At 41.9% G+C, this 16,508-nt stretch overlaps 1 long non-coding RNA gene across 2 annotated transcripts in view; it reads right to left on the bottom strand.

The window, feature by feature from the left end:
* Positions 1-16,508, bottom strand: part of LOC121020859 (uncharacterized) — a 30,784-nt gene that overhangs the window by 12,702 nt on the left and 1,574 nt on the right. The window contains exon 2 of one of the 2 annotated variants that reach the window (XR_005786328.1): positions 10,404-13,987. This is a non-coding gene — a long non-coding RNA (uncharacterized LOC121020859). Of the gene's footprint in view, positions 1-10,403; positions 14,568-16,508 lie in introns of those variants that run through there. The other variant, XR_005786327.1, reaches the window with a different exon arrangement.

The following is a 16,508-nucleotide window of genomic DNA, read 5'->3' as shown; positions in this document are numbered from 1 at the left end:
AACTCCTAACATATGCTTGAGTTCGAATGCAAGAATTACCTTGCCAATCTGGTGGCAGACTCATTAATAGCATGTGTCTCAGTGAACTCTAGATATAGAACGATTTTAATAACCTTCAATAGTTGCATAGCACATTACTAGTAAGTTGCCCTTAATTTTTACAAAAATGCTCATTTATGGAATTGCCTATTATTCTGTAAGAGCTGAGGAAGTATCCTCCCTTTTTGGATCACTTCCTGGCTAATCAGAAAAATTCTTGCAGCACAATCTTGAGCCATGATTATAATTTGAATATGAGGTAGCTTCTCCTAACTATCTAAGATTTTTCAGAGATTCTAAGAGTTTATCCACTCACTTAAATATTATTGAAACACATTGTAAGACACACACTTTGCCAGATGTTAAAGATAATAGAGATTAGAGTCTAATAATATGACTAGTGTCCCAGAGATTCTAGTGAATCTAGGCTTGAATTAAGGTCTCCAGGTTGTTACAGATATCTGAGACATTTCCAGTTGTGGTTCAAAACTACAAGTTTGTCATAGAAACCTGGGGGGGTTCAAAGTGTCCCACCATTTGGAAGTTTGAAAATATAGGGGCGCCTGGGTGGCGCAGTCGGCTAAGCATCCGACTTCAGCCAGGTCACCATCTCGCGGTCCGTGAGTTCGAGCCCCGCGTCGGGCTCTGGGCTGATGGCTCAGAGCCTGGAGCCTGTTTCCGATTCTGTGTCTCCCTCTCTCTCTGCCCCTCCCCCGTTCATGCTCTGTCTCTCTCTGTCCCAAAAATAAATAAACGTTGAAAAAAAAATTAAAAAAAAAAGAAAAAAAAGAAAATATACAGTTACTCAGCAAAAAGGGACCTGCGGAAGATCTTGCTAGTTATCTGTCCATAGGCATCCCCACCCCCACCCCCCACTTTCTCTTGCTAAGAGAACCCCGACCTTGTGGTCAAATGTACCAGTGCCAGGAGACGAGACATAACATGCTTGACCAACGGGACAATTGTGTTTCAGACTTTTAGAGCCTCCCCTGCAGCTAAGGTAGTCACATGACCATTTCTGACCAATAATCTTCAGCTGAAGCCTATTGTGGGATTTCTGGGAAAGTTGTTGTCTACCTGATAAAGGAAGACAGACAGGACTGGGAACTGCTGATTCTCCATTTCCTTCTGTCTTAACGTGGATGTAGGAACGAGAGCTCCAGCAGCTGCCTTGTTACCAAGAAAATAACAGCCAACACGCAAGGGCTAGTTAAGCAGAAATACAAAAGGGTCTTAGCGTCTAACGTCAGTAAGCATCCAACTCAAAGGTGCAACTGTTCTACTTCTGCTTTACTGGTATGTAAATAATGAGATCTGTTTCTACCCATAGAACACTTCGGACACCCAACGTGTGAGGATTTTTTTCCCCCACATCAACCAATTCTCCAACACCACATGAGTGTCCTACAATTTGACTCAATTCTGACACTATCTACCTGGAGTTAGTATCAGATCCTGCACGTGAAGGGCTCAGTCCCACAGGACTGTCCTCCCTCCACTTCAGACACCAGTCTAAGTCCTAGCCTTCTGTACTTATGGCTGGAAACCAGGCTGGAAGTCAGAGATTCCCACAACTTACCCTCAGATGTGATATTTTGCCACAATAGCTCACAGAACTCATGAAGACATTTTACTTCATAAAGGATACAACTCAAGAACAACCAGATGGAGGGGATTTATAAGGTATTGGGGGAAGGGGTGCTCAGAGTTTCCTTGCCCTCTTCAGGCCTACCACTCTCCTAGTACCAACACGTGTTTACCTACCTGGAAGTTCCCTGAACTCCATTTTTTAGGTTGCTCATGGAAGTTCCCTTAGGCAGACATGGTTCAGCATTGGTGACAGACAAATCTTGGGTCATTGGTGATTGGCTCAATCTCTAACCACTCTCCGCTCCACAGAGGTTAGGAGTGGGGCTGGAAGTTCTAGCCTTCTGATAATGCTTGGTCTTTCTGGCAACTAGATCCCATCCTGAACCTATCTGGGGACCTCCAAGCCACCAGTCATCTCCTTAGCATACAAAAAGACTCTCATCGCTCTGGAGATTCCAAGGGTCTTAGAAGATCTTTTGTCACAAACTGGGGAGAGGGAGGGTGTATGCAGGTCACCAAGACCAAATATTACAATGAAAGATATTACTATCACCTCTATCACTCAGGAAATACAAGAGTTTCAGGACCTCTTTGCCAGGAACTTGGGCCAAAGACCAAATATATACATATAGTATCACAATATCTCGATAAAAAAGATTAAGCCCCTATTTATTTAAGCCACTCTTACTCTTACTGGATTTTGTCTCACTTGACTCCTAATTGAAACAGGATCTGAATCTCTTGTTTTATAAGTGAGGAAATCCAAGCAAAGATAAATTAAGCAATGTAACAATGTAGCCAATGTCAGCACATCTTGCTGATAGCAGAAATGGGAACAGGATCAAATAGGAATGTGCCAAACCTTACTCTGAAGGAAAAATGGGCTGAAAAATTCATTCATTTGTGTCTCTTTGGTCCTTGTATTTTCTTAGTGGCCCATTTGATATTTGACTATTACAGTTTCTTGAAGAAAAATGAAGTTACCTCATTGGCAGAATCTTATCACCGTGTGTAGTTAATAGGATCTTTCGTTCACCTACCCCTTCCTGGCTCTATCAATATATGTATTTCATATTTCATTCTCTTACATATTACTTAGTTTTTAAAGCTTGCCTTGAGAACTTATTTTCCATCTGTTAAGGGTCCTAAGCATTATAGATTCTTGCTTATAATAACTCTTCAAGGTTGGTATCATAATATTTGTTTTATAGAAGAAGAAAGTGAAGTTCAGGGATACAGTACCATGAATTGTGTTCCCAAAGATATATGTTTTTTTGTAAATTTTTTAATGTTTATTTAATTATTTTGAGAGAGAGAGAGAGAGAGAGAGAGAGAGAGAGAGAGAGAGAACAAGCAGAAGAAGGGCAGAGAGGAGAGAGAGAATCCCAAGCAGGCTCTGCACCATCAGCACAGAGTTCAATGAGGGGTTTGAACTCACTAAACACACCTGGGCTGAGATCAAGAGTCCGACGCTTAATAGACTGTGCCACCCAGGTGCCCCCCCAAAAAGATATGTTGAAGTCCTTACCCGCCACCCCCACCTGTGAATGTGACTTTTTTTTTTGGAAATAGAGTTTTTACATATAGAATCATGTTCAGGTGAAGTCATACTTGATTAAGGTGGACCCTAAATCCAATGTTTGGTGTTCTAAATCCAATAACTGGAGAGGGAGCTTTAGCGACACAGAGATCCACACCAAGTGAAGATGGTCATGTGGAAAGGGAGGTAGAAATTGGGGTGATGTAGCTACAAGTCGAGGAATGCCAAGCATTGCTAGCGGCCTCCAGAAACTACAGAGTCCAAGAAGGCTCTTCCCTGATCCTTCAGAGGGAGCCTAGATGTGCTTGATTCTGACCATCTAGACTCCAGAACTGAGAGAACCAATTTCTGTTTTAAGCCACTTGGCTTGTGATAATTTGTTAGGGCAGCCCGGGAAGCTAATACAAGGGGTTAAATGATTTTCTCCGTATCACACAACTGGAAAGTAGTGGGGCCCACCTGTCAGTGAAGTTGTGCAGGAGAACGGATCAGCTTCACCCACATGTAGAAAGGCCAAATGGCCCCACATTCTTCATTTGTTCCACGAGTCTTGACGTTCTGAAACACTCTCAAGGATACCACGAAGAGCTTTCAAGGAGCTCACAATCTATTACACGGTTCGTAAAAAGCAGCAGAAGGTATCATTATCCCCTTCTCTATTTGCCTTAATATCCCTAGAAAATTGTTGTTTCTGGTTATAGCCCTTAGTTGTTTAGTCCTGATTTTCTTTCAGTGGTTTACCACGACCATTCCCATTCCTTGGGTTCAAATGCTTCTATTAAGAAGTCGGCTGTCAGTCTTACTGTTGAAAGTAATGTTTGTGTTTTCTCTGACCGCTCTTGAGACTGTTTTTTTTCTTTTCTTTCTTTTTTTTTTTTTCTTTTTTTTATCATGGATTTTTAGCAGTCATACTACCACGTGTCTGTGTGTGGTTTTCTTTTAATTTCTCCCATTTGGAGTTCATAGCTGTTCTTGAATGTTTGGCTTCATATCTTTCATCAGCTTTGGACATTTGCAGCCAATTTCTTTTCAGATAGGCTTTTGACCTAGTTTATCTCTCATCTCTTTCTGTGACTCCACTTATATGTATATTAGGCCTTGTAACTGGGCTCCATTTATCTCATAGGAGCCTTTCTATGATTTTCATCTTCTTTTGTCTCTGTGTTTCAGGCTGTATGTGATCTGCTGGCCTATCTCCTGCTTCATAGACCTCACTTCAGCTGTGTCTACTCGACTGATAAGTGTGTCTATTACATCCCTCATTTTCGTTATTTGATTGTTCAATCCTAGGATTTATGTGTTCATAAATTACAAGTGTCCACTAAAATTCCACACATTTCCCCCCTATTTTTCTTGAACATATAAATCACAGATTTTTTTTTTAAAAATTAAACCCAAGTTAGTTACCATATACTGTAATAATGATTTCAGGAATAGAATTTAGTGATTCATCACGTTCATATAACACCCAGTGCTCATCCCAACAAGTGCCCTCCTTAATGCCCATCACCCATTTAGCTCATCCTCCACCCAACACCCCACCAGCAACCCTCAGTTTGTTCTCTGTAGTTAAGAGTCTCACGGTTTACCTCCTTCTCTAAATCACAGGTATTTTAAAAGCCACGTGCATAAATTTTAATATATGCATAGGGACTTCCTGTGTGCATTTGATTGTGTCCATTGTTTTTCCGAGCTTTTGTACATTTGGCCTTGTTTACTCGAATGCCTATTAATTTTTCAATAATGAGGAATGCTGCGTGTAGAAAATTGTACAGATAATTTGCAATTCCAGTTAATGTTCAATACATCTGGAGAGGATGTACTTTGATTTTTGAGAGGCAGATGCATAGGGTAGAGCAATTGAATCCAGCCTGTAATTGTACTAAATAGAATCTGGATTTGAAGTTTTGTGAGAGCTTTTCTTTTTTTTTTTTCTTTTTCTTTTATTTTATTATTATTTTTTTTAATGTTTATTTATTTTTTGGGGGACAGAGAGAGACAGAGCATGAACGGGGGAGGGGCAGAGAGAGAGAGAGACACAGAATCAGAAACAGGCTCCAGGCTCTGAGCCATCAGCCCAGAGCCCGACGCGGGGCTCGAACTCACGGACCGCGAGATCGTGACCTGGCTGAAGTCGGACGCTTAACCGACTGCGCCACCCAGGCGCCCCTTGTGAGAGCTTTTCTATAAAAAAGCTTTTTTTTTTTCTTCATCTCTAGTTCTAACGCAGTACTGAGGTATCTATAGGAAAGTCTCCTTCTTAGGGGCCCTGAGCTATCACTTTATTTATCTCCCTAGCATGATGAGACTATTTATTCAGTTTCTCAGCCTCGTTGCAGCCACTTAAAAATTAGCTGATGACTCCAAAGGAAAAAGAGCTAAAAGCAAGGCTTTCCTCTGTGAATTTCTTGTCTCCTGGGTCATAGGACCTTCGGTCTTCACTCACTAATTCTCAAATGCCTTTAAACAGCTTTTTAAAATTTAACCCTTTTTAGTTGTTATTGTCAGGAGCACTTGTCCAATACCGACTAGTCTGCCGTAGCCAGAAGTGGAAATCCAGAAGTGTTTGCTTTTCGTAACCTTGGAGAATTCAACTTGATGGGTCTTGTTTCATACTGAAAGGGAGAGATCAATTTCAGTTCTTCTGTTCATAGATAAGCCTCCATTATACAGCACGAGCTTCTACTTGTTTGCACAGGATGATGGAGGTATCACCTTAGCCTGGGAGGCAGCGTGTGTGTGTGCATGTGTGCGTGTGCGTGTGCACGTGTGTGTGTGTGTATTTGACTCTCATTTCAACTTCCCTCTTGTTTTGTCCACACAGAGTGACTAGATCGAGGCAGAATGAGTATTTTCCCTCTCCATTCTCTGCCCTATTTGATAAGTAATGTCTTGCTTTCAGTAACCTCATAATTCAGGGAAGTGTCATATAAAACAATCCTTTACTCCTAACTAATGTAGGTAGTTAATACCGATTTAAGAAAGATAGTTGCTATTAACTTCTATATTTGGTATTGACTTTACAAAATGTGATTCAACCAAGAGAAACACAAAATTGTCTATCATTTTATCATCATTACTTAGTCCACTGAACTACTTTATGTTGCCTTGAAATTTGTTGAAATCCAAAGAGCTAATTCAGAAATACAAAGTTCATCGATTTCCATTGGCTTTTATCAACATATAAGTACAAAGCAAAGGGAAGGTTTCAGACATTTAGTTACATAACCGAATTCTACAAACTTTTCATTTTAAAATATTCTGATAGAGCATTAAAAATATATATACATATATCTTGGCATAGAATTCCGCTAGAAGGGATCTTGGGTGTCTTTGTAGTCTGACTTTCTGAAACATGAGTTACCGCTTTCCTCAAAAATAATTTTCTGAAAATACTTCCCTTTGTATATGAAGACATAGATTCAACTTCATGTTCACTAGGAGAAGTAAGCAAAAAGAAAAGAAAAAAATTCTCTAATGGAAACACTCTTCGTCTTTTCCTTTTTCTCCGATACACTGAGATGTTTCCATGTGCTAGCCATTCGGGCACCGGCTCCCCTCACATACTCACAGACCCCAAAACCAAGAGTTATGTGAACAGGATGTAGGAGGTTCAAAATAATTAACAATTAATTTTCCTGGGAAAGACAGAAAGGAATTTGAGCTGGGTTTAGCTGATGAAAGGAGACAGAAAGATACTTCTGGTAGAGCACCTACTGCTTTATAGAATTATGAAAGTTCATGGTACACCTGGAATTCAGTGCAGAGACAATAATAGGAAATACGGCTAGAGATGTAACATGTGGGTAGATTTTGAAAGTCGTAATATGCCATGCAGAGGAATTTGAACACCATCCAAACACAAAGGTCCTAAATATTTTTTTTCAAAGCTCCTCAATATTTTATTTTTTTTAACTTTTTAAAAAAAACTTTAAAAAAATGTTTATTTACTTTTGAGAGAGAGAGAGACAGAGCATGCGCAGGGGAGGGGCAGAGAGAGAAGGAGACATAGTATCCGAAGCAGGCTCCAGGCTCCGAGCTGTCAGCACAGTGCCTGATGCGGGGCTCGAACTCACAAACTGTGAGATCGCAACCTGAGCCGAAGTCGGCCACTTAACCAACTGAGCCACCCGGGTGTCCCAAAGCTCCTCGATATTTTAAAGCAAAGGAGAAACAGATACATTTTGGCTTCTAGGAATACAACTGTGCCAGAACTTGAGACTGAAGACAAGAATGGGGACAAACCGGTGACTGGGAAATTAATGCCGTTGTCCATGAAGACAAAGATGTCTTGAGCAGCAATTAAATGTCTTTGTGCATCTGTCTCCTTCATTCATATACACAGAAGGGTCTGAGTTGAAGCGGTACACTCTAGAGGATTTGGTGATCAAGTCCCCACGGGGCTGAAGAAGATAGCGCTCTTTGACCAAGGAGAATGGGTGGGTGGTGATACCCTTACCTTAGATGAGAAACAGATTACGAGGAAGTGCAAGAGAAGGATGAGTTCAGTCCAGCTGCCTGGTGGCTTGTTGCTTTGACATTTGGAGGAAAGTTTTGGCATGTTGGATATCTACAGAATGGCTTACTTCCTTTCTCTTGACCTCGCCTCCCCATCCACATAGCTAAGATTTTCCTTACTTTTATATGATTCCCACCTCTTGTTCACACCCAGTGCCAACCAGGAGAAGCAACCAAGGAGAAGCAACAGACTCTTCACGATCTCTTTTCTGGGGAGACAAAATAGCTTCTTTATTTCTTCTTGAAGTCACTTACAATGTTAAGATCAGTGTATACTTTTGTGACCAAGTTTAGTTGCTATATCGGTTAAGACAGCGTTTGGTACGTGTGTTCGTAAGCCAATTACAATGACTTCAGCAAACTATTTTATGTCCTCTAAAAAGAAATCCAGAGGTAAGCAGTCAAGGACAAGGATGGTTTTCAAGGCGATCATTAAAGATCCAGGCCATTTCTGCTGTCCTCTTCAACCATCCACAGCAACACCTTTCATCCTCGTTGTCTAAAGACTACTCTTTTACCTTTAGATATTACATCTACGTCCCAGGCAATAAATGAGAAAGGGAAAGGCAAAAGGCAGGAGTATGCTAAATCTGTCCATGTTTAGCCCTAAAAAAAAAAAAAAAAAAAAAAAAAAAAAAAAAGCTTTCCCAGAAGTTCAACCCAAGACATGTTTTCTTATATTGCATTACCCAAAATTATGACACATAACCACGCCTAAATGCAAGGAAGCCTGGGAGATTAAGTTATCTAACTGGGTACATTGCTGTCAAAATAATTGTGATTTGTGAGTAAGGAAGAATGTATGTTGGGTGCTTACAACTAGCTAAGCCTGCCAGCCACGTTTTCCTTTTAAATATAACAAGAGGGGCGCCTGGGTGGCTCAGTCGGTGCCTCAGTTAAGTGTCCGACTTCGGCTCAGGTCATGATCTCGCAGTTTGTGGGTTCGAGCCCCGCGTGGGGCTCTGTGATGACAGCTCGGAGCCTGGAGCCTGCTTCCGACTCTGTGTCTCCTTCTCTCTCTGCCCCTCCCCCACTTGTGTTCTGTCTCTATCAAAAATAAATAACGTAAAAAAATTTTTTTCTAAATAAATGTAACAAGAAAAATACATATATTTTTTATAGGTCTTAGTTTTCTAATGATCTTTTTGATGTACATACATATGTAGATGGAGGAAAAGAAGGCTGGGCTATGCTACAGAAGGGTCACCTGAGAATAAGGGTCTAACCGGTTGGGGGTGCCCATTTGGCTCAGTCGGTATAGCGTGTGACTCTTGATCTCAGGGTTGTGAGTTTGGGCCCCACATTGGGTGTAGAGATTACTTAAAAATAAAGTCTTTAAAAAAAGAGTCTAACCTGCTTCTTTCCAACAGCAAGTGCCTTTCTATTACCTCCCCTTGTTCCTCCAACTCCCTTTCATAGGGGAAATGAAACACTTAGGGTTCTTAGGTTTAGACAACGTTGATCCACAAAGGCTAGATTTAAGAAGGAGAATAGCCCGGGTTAGTATTACTGAGGCAACCAGAAGTAGGCTAAATTTTACCTACTGACTGACAAGAGAAGGAGCGAAGGATACTTAGGGTTAGTAAGGACAATCAAGATGGCCCAGGTCAAGGCTCCACTCTAATGCTTTGTTCCAAAAATATTCCCGATCTTTCACCTCTCCCTTTGTGATGTGATTTTGCAGCTACTCCAAGCTGGTTCCAAGCTTAGGCCTCAGAAGACACTGGGCACTTTCACCTCTCCTCTTGGAACTCTATCTCTACCATATGAGAGAGTCTGAGCTAGATTGATGGATGACAAGAAATGCAAGCCTTGACTGCTGTTGTCACCCCAGACCATAGCTAGGCAACTGTCAGATATTATAGCGGGGCCATCTTAGACTGGTTGGGACCCAGCCAACCTCCTAGCTGTCTTAATAAGTCCAACTAAATTCAGCCAAGTATGACTCAGCTGATCTGTAAATTTGTGAACAAGAAGAAATGGCAATGGAAGAAAAGAAAAGAAAAGAAAAGAAAAGAAAAGAAAAGAAAAGAAAAGAAAAGAAATGGTTGTGGTTCGAAGCCACTAATTTGGGGATGGCTTGGTACACAACAATAGATAATTGATACACTGACAATGAAGATTCTCTAAAATAAAGTTTCCTTTTGGGGGCTATACAATTATGTCAAGCGATTTCACTTATATTTGATTGATACTATAAAGTAAAGTGCTTTAGTCAAAAGTGAATGGGAATAGTCTCAAGCAAAAGAAAGTTTGATTTGGAGGACGGAGAAGAGAAAATATTTAAGCAGGTCACTCTCTGGAAGGGTTGGGAGATTCAGGAATTATGGAGGAAAGCATGATGTCATTAGCGGCCCCCAAGGCAGGGACGGACAGAAGGAAAATGACATGAGTCTAGAAGAAACTACCCAAGAGGAACAGTATGAATTAACATTCATCATCATCGAATTCTAACCTGACCTCAACCTTACAAGCTGTGAAAATAAGGCTTTTGATAAGTGGACTTACTTGGCTGAGGTTACAAAGCTGGTGAGCTCCAGGGCAGGCGTCTGTTTGACCTCTAAGCCCTGGGCTCTACCCTGTCTTGTATTTGTGCCTGGGACTCTGGGGGTGGAAGGCTGTCTCCACAATCTGTGCAGCTGAAACTCTTTTCTGCACTCTGACCACGTGTGACGATTATTCGAGTTGCTAGGTCATGATTTTTTGTTATACTGACCTCAGTTTGTCAGAGTTCATCCTGGTACTCGCAGCACAGGCTGGTCTCAAGTCTGGAGTCTTCTGATTTCTCCACTATCCTTCCACTTTCAGAGATGGAGAAGATAAAGGAAGGGATAAAAAATAAGAGAGCTGATCTACACTTCTCTCAGCAAGATTACAAACACACACACACACATACACACACAGATAGAGGCATGCACACACGCACCTTACATACACTGTCAAGATACTTGCCTGTTTTGCTATATATATCCTTTTTCCTATGCCCATTAATCAAACCTGGATAATCCACACTCCTGGCAAAGACACTGTGGTGGATAAAGCATAGATTTTGGAATCATATTTGTTGAAGCTTAGTTTCCTCATCTGTAAAGTGGGAATGCAACTATTTACCTTGTAGTGGATACCTTCTCCACCACAGTAAGTGGTGTACCATTTATTTAACTGGTCAAACCAAAATCCAGAAGTTTAATTCCTTGTCCTCCTCTTCCTTCTACGTCATAGCCTCTAGAGAGTCCCGTCGGCTTTACCTACAAAAGAAAGATCCCAAATCTAATCCTTTTGACCTTGTCTAGTACGACGGTACTTGTCCAAGGTACCGTCATTTGGGGCCTAAGTTACCGCTGTACTTTCTTAAACAGCTTCCTCTCAACCCCATCTCCACACTAGCAACCCATTCTCTGCATTGAAGGGTTTTACTTTTAGAGTAAAAGTCAGTGGACGTTGTTCTCCAGTGTTAATACTGAATGTTTGTGTCCCTCCAAAGTTCAGACATTGAAACCTAATGCTCAACGTGATAGTATTTGAACGTGGGGCCTTGGGAGATGCTTAGGTGATGAGTGTGAAACTGTCATGAATGAGATGTATGCTCTCACAAGAGACCCCGCGGAGCCCCCTCACCCCTTCCGCCATGGGAAGAACAATGAGAGGACAGCCGCCTATAAACCAGGAAGCAAGCGCTTACCAGACATGGACACCGCCGGTGCCTTGATCTTGAACTTTCAGCTCCAGGACTGGCAGAGAGAAATTTCTATTTCTTAGAAGCCGCCCCATTTATGGTGTTTTGCTATACCAGCTCAAACAGACGAAGACATCGTGTTTAAAACCCTCCAATGCCGTTTCATTTTCTTAATCTAAACCTTACCTACCTTCTTATTTCTTTTTTGACCTCAGTTTTGAACCACTCTCCCCATCTTGCCCCTTGTCTTTGGTTCTTACCTCAAACATTCTAGCGCATTTGTTTCTCAGTTGGGGCCACTGTGTTGGCCATTTCTCCTGCACTCAGTCTATAGTCGCTGGCAGGTCACTTTCTGCCGCACTTTTTGACTTCATCTTCTTTATAAAATTTATCATTCCCTGGTGTTTGCCTGTTGCTGGGTTCATTTAATTTGTTTCACTCGAATGTAAGTTCCATGAGAGCAGAGGCCGGGCCTGGCATAGACCCTCATGACTAGGAAATGACTCGTATACAGTAGGCTGTCAAACAAATCTTTGTTAAATAAATGTTTATCTTCGCTCCCCTGCTTAGTATGCTCCGGTGGATTTCAAATGTGGGTTTGTATAAAATCCCAAGTCCTTACCTTGGCCTGAAATTCTGTACATTACCTGGTCTCTGTTCCCCACTCTGGTGTCATCCATGTATCCTTTTCTTCTCTTGCTTACTATGCTCTAGCGTCTCTGGTTTTCTTTGCTTCAAGTTCAAATCCAAGCTCAAGCCCTTTGCATTTGTTGTTTCCCGCTTCCTGCCCCACCCGCCCAATTGCTCTTTCCCAGGACCTACCCATCTCTGGCTTGTCACCACTCAAGATTAACCCCAATGTCGGCTTCTGAGAAAGCTCTTCTCTGACCACCCTGTTTGATGTTGCCTCCCCAGTACCATGTTCCGTTACCCTGCTTTCTTTCATTCATAGCATTTACGAGTCTCTGAGCTCATATATTTATTTGCTTCTTACACTAGAATTCAATGAATTCAGGGAATCCAGTTTGTCTTATTACCACTATATTCCCAGTGCCTTGAACAACAATGTCAATGTTCCGTGACAGATTCCCACCCCTCCCTTTTGCTTTGCTTTCAAGGGTCGGTATCTGCAGCTCTTTAGCCCTGATATTGAAATTAGATTGACCATCATTCAATAGTCCGTCCTAATGCGCTGTTGACAATCTGGTAGCTCGCCCCATTCAGGAAATATAGGCGGATATTCCTAGAAAATCTCATCTGCTAAGGGCCACCTGGTTTCTCCAGACCAAGTGGTAAGGTTTACTTTAAAGTGACAAAAAAAAAAAAGATGCTTACTTTAGAGTACCATTTACTTTACTTGACAATCCAAGCCTACTTGATGTTACCTTTTTTGGGTTTTGAAATCCCTTGAGACTCTGATAAACGTCATGGACCCTGCTCCAAAAATAACGGCAGGTAGTGCCTACGGCCAACTTTTGTACATAATGTCCAAGGGTTCGCGGGACTCCTGGAGCTCATTTATGGATCATCGGTTAAAAACCCCTGCTCTGGGCTCTCCGTGTTCTGACCTATGACGTCAGGGCTTCGTGGTGGTGGTCCCAGCACTGCCCTGCCCAGTGAGGCAAGGAAACAGGATGAGTGGGGAGGGAAGGATCTCTGGGAGTAGGATGGAAGAGGGTGGACAGAAGGAGAGGCAGAGCAAGAGGAATGGAGTAGGAGAAGGGGCTGGAAAAGTTGAAGGAAAGCAAGGAACGAGGGGGTAAGAGTAGAGCTGGAAAAGAAAGGCAAGAATCCTTGGTCAGAGGAATCGGGGCCATCGACTGCCTCAGGTGCCACCTGGGGTTGTGATCTCTGGTTCCGACCCTTTTGGGCAGAGGACAACTTCTGTTCCCACATAAGCTGAAAAGTTACAGAAGCCTAGAGGCCAATTCAACTATAATCATAGAGATACACAGATGAGTGTCTGCTTAGATGACAGAAGACTGCGTGGTCGTGGATTTATTTCTGGGACCATGCCGGGCGCCCATCTCCATTTTATTTTCCGGGGAACGCACTGGGCTCCTTGCACCCTGCTTTGTCCGTTAATGAAGATGAGAATACGTACCAGTGGGTTTCTAACGAAGTTGGAGAGAGAATCCTCAGAGTAAACTAAACCTTGACACAGAGGTAAACATGGTGAGATGACTTTGTAAACGTTAGAACGATACCAGGCTGAGAACTACAGGGGTAAGTGGTGAAATGTGATAATGGCTCATGTCTTTGAAACATGATTCAGTGGACTTCAGTTACTGGTCTGAAGAAACACAGCATGATTGCCAGGCATCATTCATTCTTTCCACACATATTTGTTAAACATCTACTACCACTAGAGGCCCACTGAGATATGGAAGGTACACAAAGCATTCTCCATCCCTTGTCCCGATGCCCAAGGGATGTCAATTTCTCCTCGGAACCTACTAGAAGTTCCTTAGTGCAAACAGGCGATTCCGATGGTTATTCTATTTCACCTGTGGCCGCGTCTCCTCCTAACTTCCTTTATTCTCCATGATGCGTTTAAAATAAGACAGCTCTCAAATCCATACTTGGTGATGTAATTCAACTCCCAGGAACCTTGGTTTCTTCATCTGCAGAATGGAGATGGTAATCTCCCAAAGTTGTTAAAATTAAGTGTCACGTCGCTAAAATTAAGTGGTAATGGACACACAGGGCCCGAAGCACAATCAGCACTCAACAAATTGTATCTACGGTTATACTTATTATTCTGTTAATGCCACTTCATTCTGCTCACATCAGCTGGAACACATTTTTTTTATCCTTCCCTCAACCCACACAAAATCAGTTACCAAGTTCTATTGGCTCTACCTTGAACGTGTTCCTCATAATTGCCTCCCCTTTCCCTTTCTACTGCCACTCTCCTAATCCCTCTTCCTTATTTCATGTTCTCTTCTCCCCAGATTTGGTGTTGGACAACAGTAGGCTGTGCGTAGTCAAGTTTGGAGGGAGTCAATAGTAACGTGAGTTGTTTTGAGTACATGGGGAGCAGGCGCCCCTCATCCAGCCAAGTGTTCAAGGTCAACTGTATGTTCAAGGTGCTTTATTATTTTAATCACCACAGCTGTCTGACCTCAATATCTATGCTTTTACTAATCACTCAAAGCTTACTTTTAATGTTTTTATTTATTTTTGAAGGAGAGAGAGAGACAGAGCATGAGCGGGGGAGGAGCAGAGAGAGCAGGAGACACAGAATCTGAAGCAGTCTCCAGGCTCCGAGCTGTCAGCACAGAGCCCGACGAGGGGCTCGAACTCACAAACCATGAGATCACGACCTTAGCCGAAGTCGGACGCTCAACCGACTGAGCCCCCCAGGCGCCCCAAAGCTTACTTGTAATCACTGTAATTGGGCTTCCCTGTTTATCATCTCTCACAGGGCTTCGAGGACATGCTATCTCAGCTATAGTTTATATATATTGAAATATATTTTGGCAACCCTACAGAGTAATAATGAAAAGCGTAAGTACTGACATGAGACAGCTGTAGTGATTAAATGAACACTGCATGTTGAATATTCAGTTGACTCTTCTTTTTAATTAAAAAAAATTTTTAATGTTTATTTATTTTTGAGAAAGAGAGAGACAGGGCATGAGTGACAGAGAGAGAGGGAGACAGAATTAGATGCAGGCTCCAGGCTCTGAGCCTTCAGCACAGAGCCTTACGCGGGGCTTGAACCCACAAACCGTGAGATCATGACCTGAGCCAGAGTCAGACGCTCAACCCACTGAGCTATCCAGGCAGCCCATGAATACACAGTTGGCTCTTGAACAACATGGGTGTTAGGGGTACCAATGCCCTGTGCAGTTGAAAATCTATTTATAACTTTTGACTCCCCCAAAACTTAACTACTAATAGCCTACTGTTTTTTTTCAAAGATTTTTTAAGTAATCTCCACACCCAACGTGGGGCTCGAACTCACAACCCCAAGATCAAGAGTCATACGTTCCACCGACTAAGCCAGCCAGGAGCCCCACTAATAGTTTACCATCGACCAGAAGCCTTACAGATAACATGAATTGATTAACACATATTTTGTATGATGTATGTATTATCATATGTGTCACATACATATTCTTACAATAAAGGAAGCTAGAGAAAAGAAAATGGTATTAAGAAAATCATAAGGAAGCGAAAATACATTTTCAGTACTTTACTGTGTTTATTAAGAAAAGCCACCTGTTCAGTTCAAACTCGTGTTGTTCAAGGATCAGCTGTAGTACCTAATCATCCTAAAGCACTCGATTACTATTTTTTGTTCTCTCCCTCAATACATTTTTAAAAAATGTTTATTTATTATTTTTGAGAGAGAGAGAGAGCAAGCAGAGGAGGGGCAGACAGAGGGGAACAGAGGATCTGAAGCAGGCTCCACGCCGAGATAGCAGCCAGCCTGATGTGGGGCTCGAGCTCATGAACTGTGAGATCATGACCTGACCTGAGCCGAAGTCGGATGCTCAACCGACTGACCCACAGAGGCTCCCCTGGGTAATTTTTTTAAGATTTTATTTTTAAGTAATCCCTATACCCAACATGGGTCTTGAACCAAGAGGCCCATGCTCCTCCGACTGAGCCAGCCAGGCGCCCTAAGCACTCACTAAATATTAACTGTCATTAATACTATTGGTGTGGACATTTCTTATTTCCCTATTTTCTTATTAAAAGAAAACAGCTTTATTGAGATATAATTCACATTACCATAAAATTCACACTTACAAAGTGTACAATTTTCTCTACAAAAAGATTCTGGTTTTTTAGTATATTCACAGAATTGAGCAACCATCACACTATATATAATTTTAGGACATTTTCATCACCCCCAAAAAGAATGTTCCTAGATGACAATGACCTTCTGGTATTGATGGTTCCTTTTCCAATACGTTGCCTGGAGGACTTTTATTAGATCTTCCGTTAAAATTACTTGCTCCCATACTGACTTTATATAGGCTCTGGGTTGACTTCTTTCTATTACCGAAGGTGAGATAATTTCATTATTGTGAGGGCTACCCACTGTGATTGACATACAATTTGAGGATATCGTTTTGTGCTCAACTTTTTATTAGTGGTGATTTAAAAAACTAGTTTACAAGTATGTGAATA

Source organism: Herpailurus yagouaroundi, unplaced genomic scaffold, assembly GCF_014898765.1.
Source record: "Herpailurus yagouaroundi ecotype Mexico unplaced genomic scaffold, PumYag 253, whole genome shotgun sequence".
In the NCBI taxonomy this organism is placed as follows: domain Eukaryota; kingdom Metazoa; phylum Chordata; class Mammalia; order Carnivora; family Felidae; genus Herpailurus; species Herpailurus yagouaroundi.
The sequence above is the reverse complement of the archived record's forward strand: the minus strand, read 5'-3'. Positions and strand labels throughout refer to the sequence as shown.